The sequence below is a fragment of the Ambystoma mexicanum genome, chromosome 12, assembly GCF_040938575.1.
Source record: "Ambystoma mexicanum isolate Mex_15411 chromosome 12, UKY_AmexF1_1, whole genome shotgun sequence".
In the NCBI taxonomy this organism is placed as follows: domain Eukaryota; kingdom Metazoa; phylum Chordata; class Amphibia; order Caudata; family Ambystomatidae; genus Ambystoma; species Ambystoma mexicanum.
Window position 1 is genome coordinate 397,781,253 of NC_090936.1, and position 16,401 is coordinate 397,797,653.

The 16,401-nt window shown below is 44.5% G+C and overlaps 1 protein-coding gene across 1 annotated transcript in view; it reads right to left on the reverse strand.

Annotated features, from left to right (window-relative positions):
- Positions 1 to 14,619, reverse strand: part of LOC138512971 (myb-related transcription factor, partner of profilin-like) — a 196,463-nt gene extending 181,844 nt beyond the window's left edge. Inside the window, exon 1 of the mRNA XM_069627696.1 lies at positions 14,522 to 14,619. The gene's annotated coding sequence lies outside the window, so the exon portion shown is untranslated. The remainder of the gene's footprint in view (positions 1 to 14,521) is intronic.
- Between the last annotated feature and the right edge of the window lie 1,782 nt (positions 14,620 to 16,401).

Consider the following 16,401-nt stretch of genomic DNA (forward strand, 5'->3'; position numbering starts at 1 on the left):
GGATTCCTCTGGGATCTCCTTGGAAATTAAACCTGGTAAAAGCGGGCAGAGTCCAGAGGAACCAATTGTCAATTCCGCCAGCAATCGCAAGGTATTTACACTCTTCCAGAGTGGAAAAGCAATGTGATTTCACCTGACTTTGATGCTAAAATCTTCCATTTTGTGGCGGAAAAGTAAAAACTGCGCCAATGGAAGTGGTCCATTCCATGCAGTTTAGTTTTCGCCTTGATGCTTGTGGGTTTTGCGTGATACTACACATGTAATGAATAAATAAATACATTTAACATGACCCAAGATAAATGGCAATTCGTGATCAGAATCAGTGAGCATGGCATGTCGCTGGTAAGAGGGTGTCCTGTGCTTCTTGAGTGCGTTGGCAAATGCTCTTAATTGCCATCTCACATTAAACAGATGCTTAAACCCATCAGTGTGGATTGCGCAATAATAAGTCAACAGAGGTATTTCAAATGGACAATTTAGCTCTTTGGGTGACATTGTCAAAGTGGGAGAATGTTGCCCGGAATGTGCCACTTTCTCTGCGGAGTAAATTGTGCCCACCCTGCGGAAGAAGTGTGAAAAACCCACAAGGGCACTGTGCCCTGCTCTTTCTGTGTGTGTCTTCCCCACAGGGCAACAGATGCAGACTCAGACATGGGTAAGTCTCAGGTGGCAGGTCTGTACACTAGTTGATGTGGCAAAGGATTCCAGACTTCAGAGGCTGATAACATTATTAGCATTGAGTTACATGCCACATGACAGGTATGTGTGATAAAGTTGCAGAGCTGTTAGTGGGCTAAAGCAGGAGGCAATGTCTGTGCACCCTCAAAGGATACGTACAACCAAAAGTAATAAACCCCTCCCCCATCATGGCTGTACGGGCCAGGCTCCAAACCAGGGCAAGAATGTCCTCCAATCATCCATGCCCACGAGTAGGGTACCCTTCGTGCTCCAGGAACCCTGTTGAGCAACCTCTGTGCTTTCCAGGTGATACTAACATTATTTAAAGCCAGAAGTCTAAAAGGTAATCGCTTCATTGCAGCTGGAAATTAGCTCCTGGCGTGATCAAAATGTCTTAACCAAGAGTGACATCATCCCCTTCATTTATAAGCAATATGTGTGTTCTCGCGTTTCTTCATCCACTGAATTTCTGTTAGAAACAAAGGCAAGAGTTGTGACTCTTGTGTAGGCATTACGAAGGCAGTTGCCAGCCTCTGGCATAATATGCCCATGTTCTTCAAATATTGGCTATCTGTTGCTCTCTTATGGCCAGGTAGAACTATTATGGCAGTGACTGGCAAATGCCTTTCCCCAGCAGACAGTAAAGCAGAAAGAAGAGGCCAATTCAAGACATGGAACAAATAGAAGTTAAGACAGACTGCAGCTGCCATTGCTTTGTTAGGGAGAATATGTTGAGTGTTCAAGCAAGGAGGTATGTATTAAGCAAGCAAGCAGTGAGACAAGGGAGAGGCAAAGAAAGGCCAGAGGGGCTCATTGAATAGTGTAACGGGGCAGAGGACCCATGCTCTGCCGTCCTAGTAACATATGAGAAAATAAAATAGATCAGGCTTTGCAGCAAATGTTAAACGAGAAAGGAACAGAGTCCAGCTCTGCATTCAGAATAACAAAGGCAAAGAAAGGCTAGGCTCTAAAGCCAGCATGAGATGGAATAAGAGGTACCAGACTCATCGTGAGAGGCTGGCCCGGCCCTCACAGGGGTGCTAGAGGGGCAGCCCACATAGCAGGCTGCCCCTCTGGCCACCCCCCTGGGTCCACATACACCTTACCTACTAGGCATCCCCTGGGTCCGACGCATCCGGCTGTGGACCTGGGGAGTGCTTATAAGGGGGTGGGCTTGCGATCGCTCATCCTCCTTGTTTGCTGTACCCCCCACTCCCCAGAGGACAGTCAAAGCAGCAACATCACACACCTGGTCCCTCTACTCCAATAACAGGGCTTACTCAGAGGTACAAGCAAGATTTCCTCTTTCTTTGAAACCCCCATCCTTCCATTCCAAGAGACACACACGTCTCCTTGCCCCACACAAAAAAGTAGCAATTTGCAGCTGGTAGAAAAGGCTGCAACTCCTTTATTTGGCAGGAATCCACTTACAGGTGATCTGCCTCTTAACTAGCTGGCGTCCTAGCTGTGGCCCACTGGAAGTAATTGTTATTTCCTCTCTCGTACCATGAGCTCATAGTCAGATGACAAATCCAGAAATGCAACATACAAAGACATGTTCTTTGCTGCTGCATCCTTTAATTTTCTTCTGTTTTCTTATCTTCTTTTCTCTTGTTTTATACAGTGATGATATTTGTAATTTAATGCGTACTGCTATTTTAATTTTGGAAAAAGTCAAGTTCTTTGACTAAAACACAATAAATAAATTTAAAAAAGCAAAGTCCCCAAGGTGTCCCCTGTCCCCCCCAGATTTTATGTGTCTCCTATGCCCCTGCCTAGCTTAGTCTCGCTCCTCCCACTGGTCATACTGCAGTGTTATGATTGTTATTTTGTATCAATCATTAATGTTTTATTTCGGATTTGACTCCATCAAAAGAAGTACTTTATATTCAAATTACACATTTAAAATAAAAATAACTTGGATTTGACAATGAAAAACTATGCAAAATCAAACATATAAAACCACCAATTTGATACGTTAAACAATATTCATTAATGCATTCATCACGTTTACTAATTAATCAATCTAAAATCACAATGATAGAGCAATCACAATGAGCTACAATTAATTAGCGCCATCCTTTGACTACTAATTTCTCCCTAGGAAGCCATGCCCTTCATATACATTGTGATAGGGCATATATAGCATCGCAGTAATGTGTGCTTCTGCACAGTAACATTTACGCTCACCCATAGTTTTTAAGACATGCCTTCTTAAAGTATACAAAGGGCATAGCAATGCAAAGTGTTCAAACATTTCCTTTTGCGTCATACCATATGGGCAGGGTTTCCTATTCACACTGTCCAGTCTGGAGGAAACATTTGCCAGAGGGATTATACCCTGTCGTAATTGGACATACAGCTGTCTTGCTTGCACGGGTTCTATCTGATCTAAGTATGGTTGTATCCCAGTATGTGCTTGTGTGTGCAGTATGCAGCATCTAATTTAGAATGTCTACAATAAGTACAGTCTCCTCCCTAAATTAATCCATGGCACATTCTTTAACCATGTAACTAGTGTTTTTTATTAATATGTTCTAAAATTAGCCAAACCACCGAAATCCTAAATCACAAGCCATATTCAGAACAAGCTAGGATCTACGATACACTCCTAAAGTTGAAGTTACCCATAATTGGATCCAATACGGAAGAAAATACAAGCTTGCCAGATGCTTAATAGACTATGTTAATTCTAGGGTACCCCTACTATCATGGTCAATCCTTCAAACTAGAGAGGGCCTAAAGGCCATGCCCTTATCTCTTTGACTCCCTCAGGGACTTCCTATTTACTTTACTTTATTACATTTATAGAGCACATCCATAGACCCATGGGTGTGAGGGCGCAGACAATAGACAAACGTGACAAATAACAAGCAGAGGATGTCCTAGAACCAGAAAGTAGCCAGAGAAAGAATATCAGATGGAGTACTAATTAAAGAGGAAGGTTTTAAGACCCTTTTTGAAGTGGCTCAAAACTGAGGAGCTGCTCAGGTGGCTGGGACCAAGGGTAGCCTGTTTGTCCTGGCACGTTCTCCTCTCCATGGCTGCCTCTTAACCTTTCCCTCACCCACCTGTCTAATCTCTTGTCCAGCTTCCTTTCTGTCTCGCTCTCTCACTTAATCTCTCTCATTCTCTCTCTTTTTCTCTCGCTGCACGCACACTGACTTTAAATCTGACCGCTCTTTCCCCGTTCTGTCTCCGTCATCCAAGTGATTGCTCCCTTCTCGCTATATTCTGTTCCCTGGTCCTACTGCTCTCCCCTCTTTCTCCTATCGATCCCCTCCCATTCCAACCAACTGATCTCTCATACTCTACCCCTGCCTGCTCACTGCATTCTGTTTTCAGATGTTAACCCTCTCTCTTTCCTGCCGCCTGTCTCCAACTGACAACTACCTTCTGATCGTATCTGTTTCCCTCAAAATCTCACTCCTTCCAATGCTACCCTGCCTTTACTGTCTGTTCCCCTCCTGCCTTCCATTTCCCTCTCCTCCTTCTCCCCTGCTACCAATATGCATCATTCTATCCCTCAAAAATTGCCTCCAGACACTCTGTCACAGACATCCAATGTGTACCCCTTTCTCACCACAGCACCTTACATTGTCTCTCTGTAAACACTCCAAAGTCTCCTCCAAGTCTTCCTCCAGTTGCTGCACACTCTGCTTTGGTATGCTGGTCAACCTGCACCCACCCACAACTCACTCTCAACTGACTCAACTCTCAACTCAGTCTGCTGACTTTTTACAGCCCTTCCCTACCTGTTTAGAAGCTTCCATCTTCTCCTATTGGCTGCTCATGTCAGCTGATTTCCTGGGCCAATCACTGTCTGAGCTATGAAGTCTGGGACTTCCACTGAAAGTCTTCAAAAGGACATTTGGTCCACCCCCTTTTCTTTGCATTAAAAATAGAAAAAGAGTCCTGGCCAGGACAGAGGCTGGAAGGTATTGTGATAGAGACAGAGTCACTAATGTACATGTATGATTCCATGCATAACGGAGAGCAGAGCAAAGTGGTACCCCTCAATTCTCCAACACCCTCACTAGGCTTGAGGGCCAACCATGACAGGGTCAGACCCATAACCTTGTCACACATACTTGAGACGGACCTTTAAACAAACTGCTATTTTTTCTCACCTAAAACCACAATTATATTGACTCACATTATCACTACTTTGGATCTTAAATCTCCCAAAGATGTGGCAGGTACAGCAATTTAATTCCCTTCTATCATTTTACAACTGGGTGTCTCTTTATCATTCAACCAGGGTCATGTCTGTACAAGCATTTTATGTCACAATGCTCATTTGTATTTTGTTTATGTATTTACTTTTCTTCTACAGCACCTTACACCAAGGCAGTTTACAAAATGAATAAATTGGTACAATATAAGTAAAGATGGCATAAATCATCTGCAACAGTTGTCATGGCTTGGCAGGCAAATAACGATGGTCTGGAGGGTTGCCTGCCCAGAGCAATGCCAGAGGTGAAGATTTATCCTAAACCTTCCATCATCACCTCTTTTGTTTTGCTGTTGTGTCCCCCGAGTGGGACGGGTATGCCCAGATGTGGGTCCCCTGCCTGCTGGGGTTAGCAACCCAAGTTGCTCCTCACTGATGAGGCCCAACAAGGCCAAAGGTTGCTTCGGGATGCTTGTGGTCTCGTGCAGAAGGGATATGAGCTGGTAGTTTGGCCTGGGCTGTCCCTTTTGGTGTGGGTTCAAGCCTGATTTGCATAGGGTTGTTTCCCTTTTGTAATGGCTTGGCAGGCGAAGAACGTTGGTCTGGGGGGTTGCCCAAAGGCTAAGATTTATTCTAAACAGTCGCCTCTTTTGTTTTGCTGTAGTCACCCCGAGTAGGATGGGTATGCCCAGACGTGGGTCCCGTGCCTGATGGGCTTAGAAATCCAAGCTACTCCTCATTGATGAGGCCCATCAAGGCTGAAACATGTTTGGGTATGCGACCTAGCAGTTCGGGCTGGACTGCCCCTTTTGGGGTGGGACCAAGCCTGATTTGCATATGGTCTTTCCCCTTTTGTAATAGCTTGGCAAGCAACAAACCATGGTCTGGAGTGTTGCCCAGAGCAATGCCAGAGGTGAAGATTTATCCTAAACCTTCCATCATCACCTCTTTTGTTTTGCTGTTGTCACCCCGAGTGGGACGGGTATGCCCAGATGTGGGTCTCTGCCTGATGGGGTTAGCAACCCAAGTTTCTCCTCACTGATGAGAACCAACAAGGCCAAAACATGTTTAGGGATGCTTGTGGTCTCGTGTAGAAGGGATGTGACCGTGCAGTTCGGGCTGGACTGCCCCTTTTGGGGTGGGCCCAGGCCTGATTTGCATATGGTATTTCCCCTTTTGTAATGGCTTGGCAGGCAAATGCCAAATTGCCCAGAGCAATGCCAGAGATCAGGACTAATTTCAAACCTTCCAGCTATCACATCCTTTGTTTTGCATAAGTCACCCTGAGTGGGACGGGTATGCCCAGAGGTGGGTCCCATGCATGCTGGGCCTAGAGACGTAAGCTACTCTTAACTGATGAGGCCCAATAAGGCCAAAACAAGTTTGGGATGGTTGTGGTCATGTGCAGAAGACATGTGACCAAGTAGTTTGGGCCGGCCTGCCCCTTTTGGGGTGGGACCAAGCCTGATTTGCATATGGTCTTTCCCCTTTTGCAATGGCTTGGCATGCGAAGAACAGTGGTCATCAGGGTTGCCCAGAGCAATGCCAGAGGTTAAGATTTATTTTAAACCTTCCAGCCATTACATCTTTTGTTTTGCTGTAGTCACTCCGAGTGGGAATGGTATGCCCAGATGTGGGTCACGTGCCTGCTGGGTCTAGAAACCCAAGTAACCCTGACTGATGAGGCTGAACAAGGGAAAACCCTGTTTGGGGATGCTTGTGGTCTCGTGCAGAAGGGATGTGACCTAGCAGTTCAGGTTGGACTGCCCCTTTTGGGGTGGGCCAAGCCTGATTTGTATATGGTTTTTCCCTTTTTCTATTCGCTTGGCAGGCAAAGAACGATGGTCTGGAGGGTTCATCGCTTTTTTTTTGCTGTTTAATTTATTTAACACTAACACCTCAGCTGCCCATACCTGTACTGTAAAACATCTTGCAGGACGCATTACAGGTCAAGCCCCTGAGCAATACTTTTGGATGGGAAAAATACCAGGATCTGGATCAACCTGCCAAGAAACTTGATGATGGTGCAAACATACAGAATGTTCTGGAAGTGCAGGAGGCTGCACAAACATATAGTGTCAGGCCACAGGAGAATGTTTCCAATGCAATATAGTAACTACAAAACAATTCAGAACCTGAATGGCTGCTCCATTGCCCATACTGCTGGATGCAGAGAATGTACAATGAACTACAGGGCCAGAAGCAGCATTGTCATCTTTTAAGGATCCATCTATGTATCTTAAAAGACACTGTAAAAAAGGGGGATAGAAATCTGGTTGCCCAAATCCAGTAGCTAGATGAAACATAGGGAACGCCATTGGCGGCAACATTTTCGACATCAAGTCATACAAAGCTTCAGACAGAAAAAAGGTTATTAGCAATTAAAATTCCACAAATAAAATGAATAAAAGGGGCTGTAAATAAAATCACTCACCCATCATAAATGCAAAATTGATTAGCTGTGAGAGTATTTTCAGAGCTACTTTCACAAACGTTTGCAATGTCTGCAATGATATTGCAGTCGACAGACAAAGCAATTTGCTTTCAACATCCTTATTGCTCACCGGATTGATGATAAACCTCAGGAGCCGAATAAGCCACTTTTTCCTCTCAGAATTATACCATTGGCAAAAGAAAAGAAAACGGCCGCTGGTTTCTGGGTAGCCATATTCCCTGCTCACGTGCTATGATATATGATATGATATTTTATTTATATTGCGGTCATACACAGAAGTGTTTCAGAGGTTGCTGAGGTTGATGTCCACGTGGTTCTAACACTAATTGTTTCAGACATAATGTGGTATGAATTACTCTGTCATCAGTCATAGGAACAGCATCTGAATACAAAGAGCTGATGTTATTGCTTGTCCAATCCAGGTAATTGATGATTGTGCTCTTGAAAACATTTGACAACCAGTGCTTGCTTTGTCTAAGCGATATTACTCTCTCTTCCCTTATGCTAGTATCTGATTGGACATGTCTGTGGGAGCGAAGAACCATCTCCCCCTTACTTAAACCTATCAAGAACACTTGCAGCTGCTCTAACCATGTAATGTGAGACAGATTACTCACCCAGATTTCCCTTAACCGGGTGCTCAAGATAGTTTCAGCCTCTGTCGGCCATACTTTTTCCCATCTTTTAAGCACACACATTGAAAACAGGCCATCCATTTGAGGGCTGTTCAGTTCTGAATGTGCAATTACATTGTTGGTCGATTTGGTTATCCCCAGTAATCATTTCATGAAGAGATTTTCCACCTGAGTTAACTCTTCAATGCCATGAAGGCCCCACAATTTGCATCCGTAAGTAGCATGTGCCCTTTCTTTTGCCTTGTAAACAGTAATAGCTGCCCTGGGTAATGAGCAGTAAAAACATTTATGGAAAGAAGAATCTTGTAATCAAACCCTTTGTGTTTCGGCTGCCCAAACATTATTTCCTGAAAATCTGATTCCAAGATAACCACACATGTGGACTCTTTGAAGCTTATTTCCCTTCAATATGAATTCCAATGTGAATTAGCCCTCTGCCCCTACCGACAACCAAGATTTGGGGATTTTGGTTTTTGACACATTAACCTCCCAATCCAAATCGTCACAAAAGAATTTGAAAGCTGGAAATACTCTTGAAAGGGACATTGTGGTGCTTCTCGTGATAACACCATTATCAGCAAAATGTAATAGTTTAGCTTGTGCCCACTTTTGGGACGTCTGGTATCACCTTGAGTAGTGCTTTGTCCGAGGCATTAATATATCAAACAAACAATAGCAGAGCCAGGACACAACCCTTCCTCGCCCCGCTAGAAACCGCAAAAGAATTTGGCCTTTGACCACCTACACCAAATTTCACCCATGCCCCTTTATCACTAGAAAACGCCATTATGCATTTCAACAAATCTCTAGGTAAGTGTATTTGAGTAAGTATCTTACATACTTTATTTGTATTGGCTAGGTCAGGGGTTTACAATGGTGAGGGATCATGGGAGTCCTAGTCCAAAACATCTGGAGAGCCACAGGTTGCAGACCCCTGTACTAGGTCGAAAGCTGTGCTGAGATCTAAGGAAGCCAAGTATAGCCTTTCCTTCTTATTCACTTTTATCTTTCAGATTAACAGGTACAGAGTTTGGCACTGATCGATGGTGAACAGGAGGAACTGATTATTCTTTCAACCCCAGACTTTAATGCGGTTCTCTCCCCTCCCCCCCCCATACCCGAAATAATCAATGTTAGTACTCCACAGACTGCCTTTTCCTCCAAACCCTTGTTGATCATCCCTACAGTGGCTGGCAGTGTACCCTTTCCTTCCATCAACACTGTGCCCAACCTTCTGAACTTATCAGAATAGGTCACAGTGGCACCAATGCAAAACCACCATGGCACTCCCCACCTTGACATCATTCCCCGTGACAGCTTTTCGACAATACAACTCTCCTGTATTTAGGTATGGACACACTAATAACTTGGGTGGCTCCCTGCACATCTCACACATGGCAGCACCCTATCTGCTACCTGCGATGGAAACTAGTGTACAGCAATACCAGTGTAATGCAATTTAAAGTGTTGTGTAATGCATGACAAGTCATTTAAAGGAAATAAAACATCAAAGTGCACTTAAATGCTGTATATTCTCTCTCTGTAACCCCGGCTGATGGCCTTTCACCTGTGCAATTTCAAAAACGCTCTGTCATTTCAAACTGTGCTGTGAACATCAACATCACTAAACATTCAATGGTGCAGCACAAACATAACCAGAGCCCTGCTCCCCTGCATCACATTCAGCGCATGGAGTAAAACAATGCATGGTTATAGAATCCTCTGCTTTCAGACATATGCTGCACTGAGACCCCCCACTGGCTTCCCCACTGTATCACCCTCTAAAAGAGCTATAAAGGGAAACACCATACACCTACTATCCAAGCACTGCCTGCTCACAGTTGTAGAATATGGACATAACTTATTATAATGAAGACAGCACATACTCAGATCAGTGCTTGCCCGTCCAGTGTCAGGAGGAATATTGTGTATCTCATTGGAGCTACTTATACAGAAATCCACAAAAAGCAGCTTCCCACCTTCACATGCACAAGGTCAAAAGAGTTCACAACTATCACCAAGCCGAAAATGTCATCATTTGTACGGACAAAAAGCTTTAGGTTCACATATTGTAATCAATATAAACAAAACATAAACATAAGTACAAAATATATCTTGATTGCAGTTCCAATGCAGTCTCAGAATAACTGCAAATAAAACATGGAGATATGCTGGACCAAATACATGGACCAGTGAATATTGATTAATGAGTGGAGACTCTCTGTATTCCTTCCATCTTCCTCCATCCAATCCATCATTGCTGTTTCCTTCTCCAAACCTTCTGCACTCTCCCAAAGTGTGCTCTGCAACACAAAGTCACCCCAATCCCCCTTCACAGCATCACACTTGTGCAGTGAAGTTTTTTTTTTTTTAAAGTCTCCTGACTGAATGTCTTATGCTGGTGCCTGTGGCCCAAAGCGCGGCTGGGTTCTTGGAAGGACCTCATGATGGGCACTGAAGTATTCTGCAACAGATCTCCTTGTGCAGTTATTACTGTTCTGCATCTGCAAAGTTAAGAGTGTTGATGAGATGATGGGTTTACCTGGATTCCACACCTGGGTTCTAAGGTCAGTCTTTACTGTTACCGTATATGGATGCAGAATTCTGAGGGTCACTTTATGAATTTACCGCCACGCATAGGCGGTATGGAGAATTACAGAAATACAAGACATGCTATTTCTGAAATTGAATATGAATAGTAACAATGCGTTTGCAGTCCTATTTAAGTGATGGAAATCCATGTGTTCCCGACGAGGTGTATAATATTACTCCACAGCGCATGAAAATGAACATGCAGGACGGCCGCACAAGACCCTAAGCACCTTGTTGTGGGATTGGGTTGTATTTTTAGGGAACATTGGCAGTATTTGGAGGCTGATTTTGAGTTTAACCTAATGCAGGATTTACAACTTGGGTTATTCCTAGAGTAGGATAAATACATCACGATTCCATAATTATGAGCATGTTATTAAACACAGGTGCTTTTTGATATCCTGCCTCTTTTACCATTATCTCCTAACGTATAATAGGGGCCTATCTGTCTAAAGATGTAGGCTTTGTGTGTGTTTATAGAGTCAAGGCATATCTATAGCCTTAGGCCAGGGGTGTGTAACCTTTGGCTCCTCAGTTGTTTTGGACTACAACCCCCATGACTCCTTACTTTTGACTATATTGGCTTGGGATGATTGGAGTTGTAGTCCAAAACATCTGGCAAGCCAAAGGTTGCAAATCCCATGCCTTAGGCTGAAGAACTTTGAGCCTGATGAGCTCCTGCACACAGAGCCACTACCATCCCTGAGGATAGCTCAGGGGCAACGTGCTCGCCTTGGAAGCAAGACGACACAGAGCAACACAGGTCTGATCCCGGACCCACGCTTAGAAACCTCTGGGTATTAAGCGCGTCGTAAATAACCTATCATCTCATATCATATTATTGCCCTGCTGCTTAAATCTATCCACCATCCCCTCCGTATGTGTCTACACTTCTTACAACCTTTCCCTGTTGTTTTGAGTATTTTTCATGAAGTTAAATGGAACTTCTAAAATGTAGTGGTCCTCTGCTTGACAACCATCGCTAGGATTCTCCCCTTCTTACCTCAATTGTCCCCATGTTGGGGTGTGAAGTTTGAGCTGAGAAAAACCACTTACAATACTCATACAAGCATGTCCCCCTGTCTTGCATTCCCAAGAACCTGTCGGCACCTTTACGGAAATAGGTCATGTACAAACAGAACATTTTCATTTCCCTAAAAAGAGTTGCACGGTTAAGGTTTGCCAAGTCTCTCTGTGTTTTCCTTGGAAATTCTCATCTGGTTCAAGTGCTGGCTATTCTTTCTCAAGTTCTGTCCAGTTGTTAAAAGCTGTTAAAATACGCTGGCGGGACCTGTGTATGGTGCTTCGAGACTTTCTCCAGACTTACCCATCTAGCATCACCTGGCAGCTTCTGAGGATGTGAGGGCCAAGCATTCTTCTGCCAGGAATAATTAACTTAGAGAAGCGTGAATATATTTTTGGATAGACATTCTGATTGCCAGCCCTACTGGCCATTCAGGCAGTGTTAGAAACCTGCATTGCCTGAAAGGGTTTGCAAATCACATGGTTTGTTCCATTCCTGCAGTTTCCAGGGTCATGGCTGCTGAAGTCAAGATGTAGTTTTCCTTTAGCCAGGTTGTCAGTGGCCAGGATAGTCGGCTAGTCTCAACAGGAAAGGCCACACCAGAGCCTACGGTCAGTTTTCATGCCAAAGCTTCTAAGGCTCAATGTGGCAAACCAAAATGAGTAGCAATCCACCCGCATCTATTAGTATCTGGGCAGGCTTCAAAATTATAGTTCAATGAGCATGAGCCAAAACTCACTCCTGGGTTTCAGGTGTTGCCAGTGTGCAGGAGCTCGTTCTGGGGAAGCAAGAGGGAGTGCACAGTGCACCACAGATCTAGCTTCCACCAGAGGTGCAGGCTTTAACGCTTTGCCCATTGTGTGTGATCCATTATTTTTGAATGTGGACTAGATGTGTCCTTATACTTCTCTGTTAACATTCTCAAATACTCAAAGTTAAAGTGACACTTGCATGTTTGCAAGGCAAGAGTGGCCGTGGGTGCCAACAGTAGCAGCGGGTAGCCCTTGGTTTCAAGCTAACCAGGCTCTCCTAGGCCAGAAGCAGGAACTAAATCTCCCAGAAATGTCGAACCCTTCCAGATGCAGTTAGAGTAGAGGGGAAAGGCAGGGGCGCCATTGCTGCTTGGTGGGTCTGAAACTTACCTTCACCCTGAAGAGCAAATGGTGGAGGGAGCGACCGTGTCGGATGACCCTCTTTTCTTGAGTTCACTTGTCTCCCCTGCAGAGAACGAAGTGTGCAGGAAGCACACTAGTGCGCACAGATGTTAGGTGTGCAGGAATTATAATGTCCATCTACAGCCGTGATATCAGCCGGCTTGCGAACACCTCCACCATTACGCACACCTTGTTGGTAGGGCTGGGCCAATCAGGCTAAAATAACATAAAGTTATTATCTCACCTCCAAGCGAATTGTGGAGGTTTTATTTTTTCATGCAGATTGACATTAGCGAATTCCTTTAGTGAATTAAGTCATATTTCTAACAAAAATGTTGACTATTATTTCGAATTAATACATTTTTGTTAAACTTATCATAAAATAATAATGTCAATGTTTTAATTAGCTGCTTTATTCTTATGAATGCATTTGTTTTAATATAATATTGCTTTTTCCTATAATAAATGGATTTGGTACCCATTATTTCGATCCTCTGGTTTCATCGAAATTGGGTATTTCCTACTTGCCAGTAAATGGGAGTTTTGGCACTTTCCTGTGTATTAAATGTACCCAGCCATACTTCTCAATAACATGCACATGTTGCCCTACTTTGTAGGTAGAGAGACGGCGAGCCTCTCATCGTGTGCATGGTGGGATAGAGGAATGGGGGATGGACAAGTATTATCACAACAAAAACAAAACAGGTTATGGGGGGGGTGAGGGAAAATGACAGAGTCTATTAGGGAGGAAGAGACCAGATCGTTCCTAGGTGGAAAGGGTTTGCGTTTGGCATGTCTGCAAGATGAAAGGGGCAGGAAAGGCCAGTGGTATGTGTTTACCGAGGAAGAAAGCCGGTGTTGTATGGTATCTTGCATCCCCATGGTAGCTGCTATCACGCTGTATTTCCATTATCTTATGTTTACGCTGTTTATATTGGCTGTAGCCATCTGTGGGTGGGGGGGGCGGGGTATCCAAGTGAGCGTGGCCCCGAAGATTGCCCAACACTACCTTGCACAAGCTACCATGGGGATGCAGGATACCATACAACACCTGTATAAACAATTATGCAATGGGTGCCCATGAGGGGGCAGTAAGACCAATTAGTGCGTCTCTCTTGGCACGTATTACATGACAGTGGGGTCGGTGAAGAAGAGAGGAGGCCGTGGGTACACCTGGGCTATGAAGCAGACATCATGCACTGTCTGGAGTATCAGGAGAGGCAGGGTACAGATAACCTCTGTGAGCCAGAAAGGAGAATGGCTCCAGTGTGCGTTGCAGCCCATGTCATTCGGGATGGGAGAGGCTCTTCCGGTGCTGTCCGGGATTTATAGGGGATACAATAAAAACGACACGCCTCACAATGCAGCGAAAATACAGGACTGGATCAGCATCTATGGAATGATAGGGGGCATGAGTGCCCATATAATGTGTGTCTATGGCAAAGCAGATGTAGCAAGTGAGGCCAGCTGGTATGTGTCTGTAGGGTTAGGAACGGAGGTTAGGAGAAATCAAGCGATGGGCGCTTGGAAACAAGTTGGCGAAGCGGAGCCATGCACCAAGGATTGGGGGCTTTGGCATTTCTTAGTGAGTACACACACAAGTAGTAATCACAATGTTTCTCATCAAACATGGAGGTTAGATCCCAAACCATGACTACTTCAACATGAAACTAAGCAACAGCTTTGTCGCTTTTTACACACATCTCTCCAGAATATTCCTGTGTGCTGTCGAGTAAATAAGCCCTATGATTCCTCGGGAATGGCAAGCACATCTCAGAGCTAGATTTCATGTATGGATTGCGGGTTTACCTTACAGGCTGGGTGGCAATGGGGTAGAGGCGAGGGTCTCTTCAAACGTTCACTGTAATGGGTACCAGGGCAGCGACCTCCAGCAATCGCCCTCCTTGTTTCTGCAGCAGGTTTCAACTGTCACTGCTGGAGCATCACCACGTGCCTTGCAGGTTTATGTCACAACACACGGCGTAAAGGAAAGGACCTAACGGAGCTAAAACACGGACTAACGTTACCACGCAAATTCATTAGAGAGCGTGCAGGCCGAACCCAGTGATTGCGCACTAACTTGACAGAAGAGTCATCACTCATAGCACGCTCAGGCATTCCTGAACGCATGCTTTCGTTAGCACAGCATGTTGCTTGCAAATAAAACGTTAGTACGATTTTTGCAGGCATCTTTTTTCCGCCGCAGGTTTTAACGCGCTTACGACATAAGGGTGGATTTGCCTATTCAAGAGGAAAGACCGCAAATGGATTCTTCTAGTGGGAAGGGGATACATTTATTTTTCTCGAAGAGCTGTGTGATTCACTTTGGAATATTCTCAGAACGTTTAAATTGGCGAACAATTGTCTCCTTTTATGTGCATTGACAGTACATTTTAGTTTCAGTAAAGTTTTGAATGTGCTTTCAATCCATGAAAAAATATACCTTTTCTTAACCTACTGGCGTCATATATATATATATCATAAAGAGGGGACATAGAAGGGAAAATGCGCTAGATGTGTTTCCACAAACACCTGCCGTGAAGAGCAATATGGCATTCATATATTTTTCTTTGGAATTTCAAGAAACGTTTATATCTTTGTAATCATGTTTTGTTCTTTATATTCATTCATGCGTCTTTCATTGGGTGATTTGATCAGGCTTAGAAACATGCGCCACAGGGACCAGTCTGGAACCAGCTAAATATACAAGGAATTGTGTGTATTCGATTGCAGGATCAGGTGGGGTTAGAAGTCAAAACACCCCCCCTGTTGCAGCCTCCAGGTCGGGCGCCAACTGCCTAAGCTGGAACCCACGCCTGCATTCCATGCATCATTCGGGCCCTGCGTACATTCTAGACTCACACACTGAGTCAGATGGCACACGGCGTCTCTCTTGAAGTTAAAAACAAACATTGGCAAAGCCATTTGCTTTGGCTCTTTCAAAAAAGGGATGAAAACATGGCGCTCACTCGGAGCTAATGTATCGTTGATGCAGAGAGGTTTGAGTAACCTACCAATATCACTGCGGGAGGAGTGTGGGGCGCCAGTTGTAGACGTGAACTATGTAAGACAGCGAATTCAGCACCATTATTATAGCTTAGTGGGTTCATGCAAGTTCTGCAGAGATTTACAGAGACCTCAGAGATCTTTGTTAAGCGCCTGCCATTGCTTTTGGTTGTGTGCTGAAGCTACATACAAAGGTTGCCACTTATCCAGACGACGCATCCAGTCCCCTGTACACACACGCAGCAACGCCTCGAATGTGTGACAGAGCTTGCGTTTGGAAAGCCACCCTGGAGCCAGTGGCATCAGCGTCCATCCTGCATTCAGATTGGATACTCGTGAATACGGATGCCTTCCAAAGAAAGGGTATGATGTAACATAACCAGTGGGTTAAATGTTAATGAAAGAACTGCATAGTCCTGTGTACATAGATATTTATTTTGGGCCTTTCATGCCATGTTCAAAAGAAAATCAACCTTAGAACCTTCATGATTCCAATTCAGGAGATGTACAAAAACACGTGGGCAGCTGGATCCAGTGGACACCGTTTGGAAACAAGCTACCTTCATGTCAAAACCATGATCCAGCAGAGGGCCATTGCAGCATATGTGAGAAATCTCAAGTGACGTCATGGGATAAAGTAAAACTGAAGTCTGAATGCTCACTGACCATGTTCCATATACATG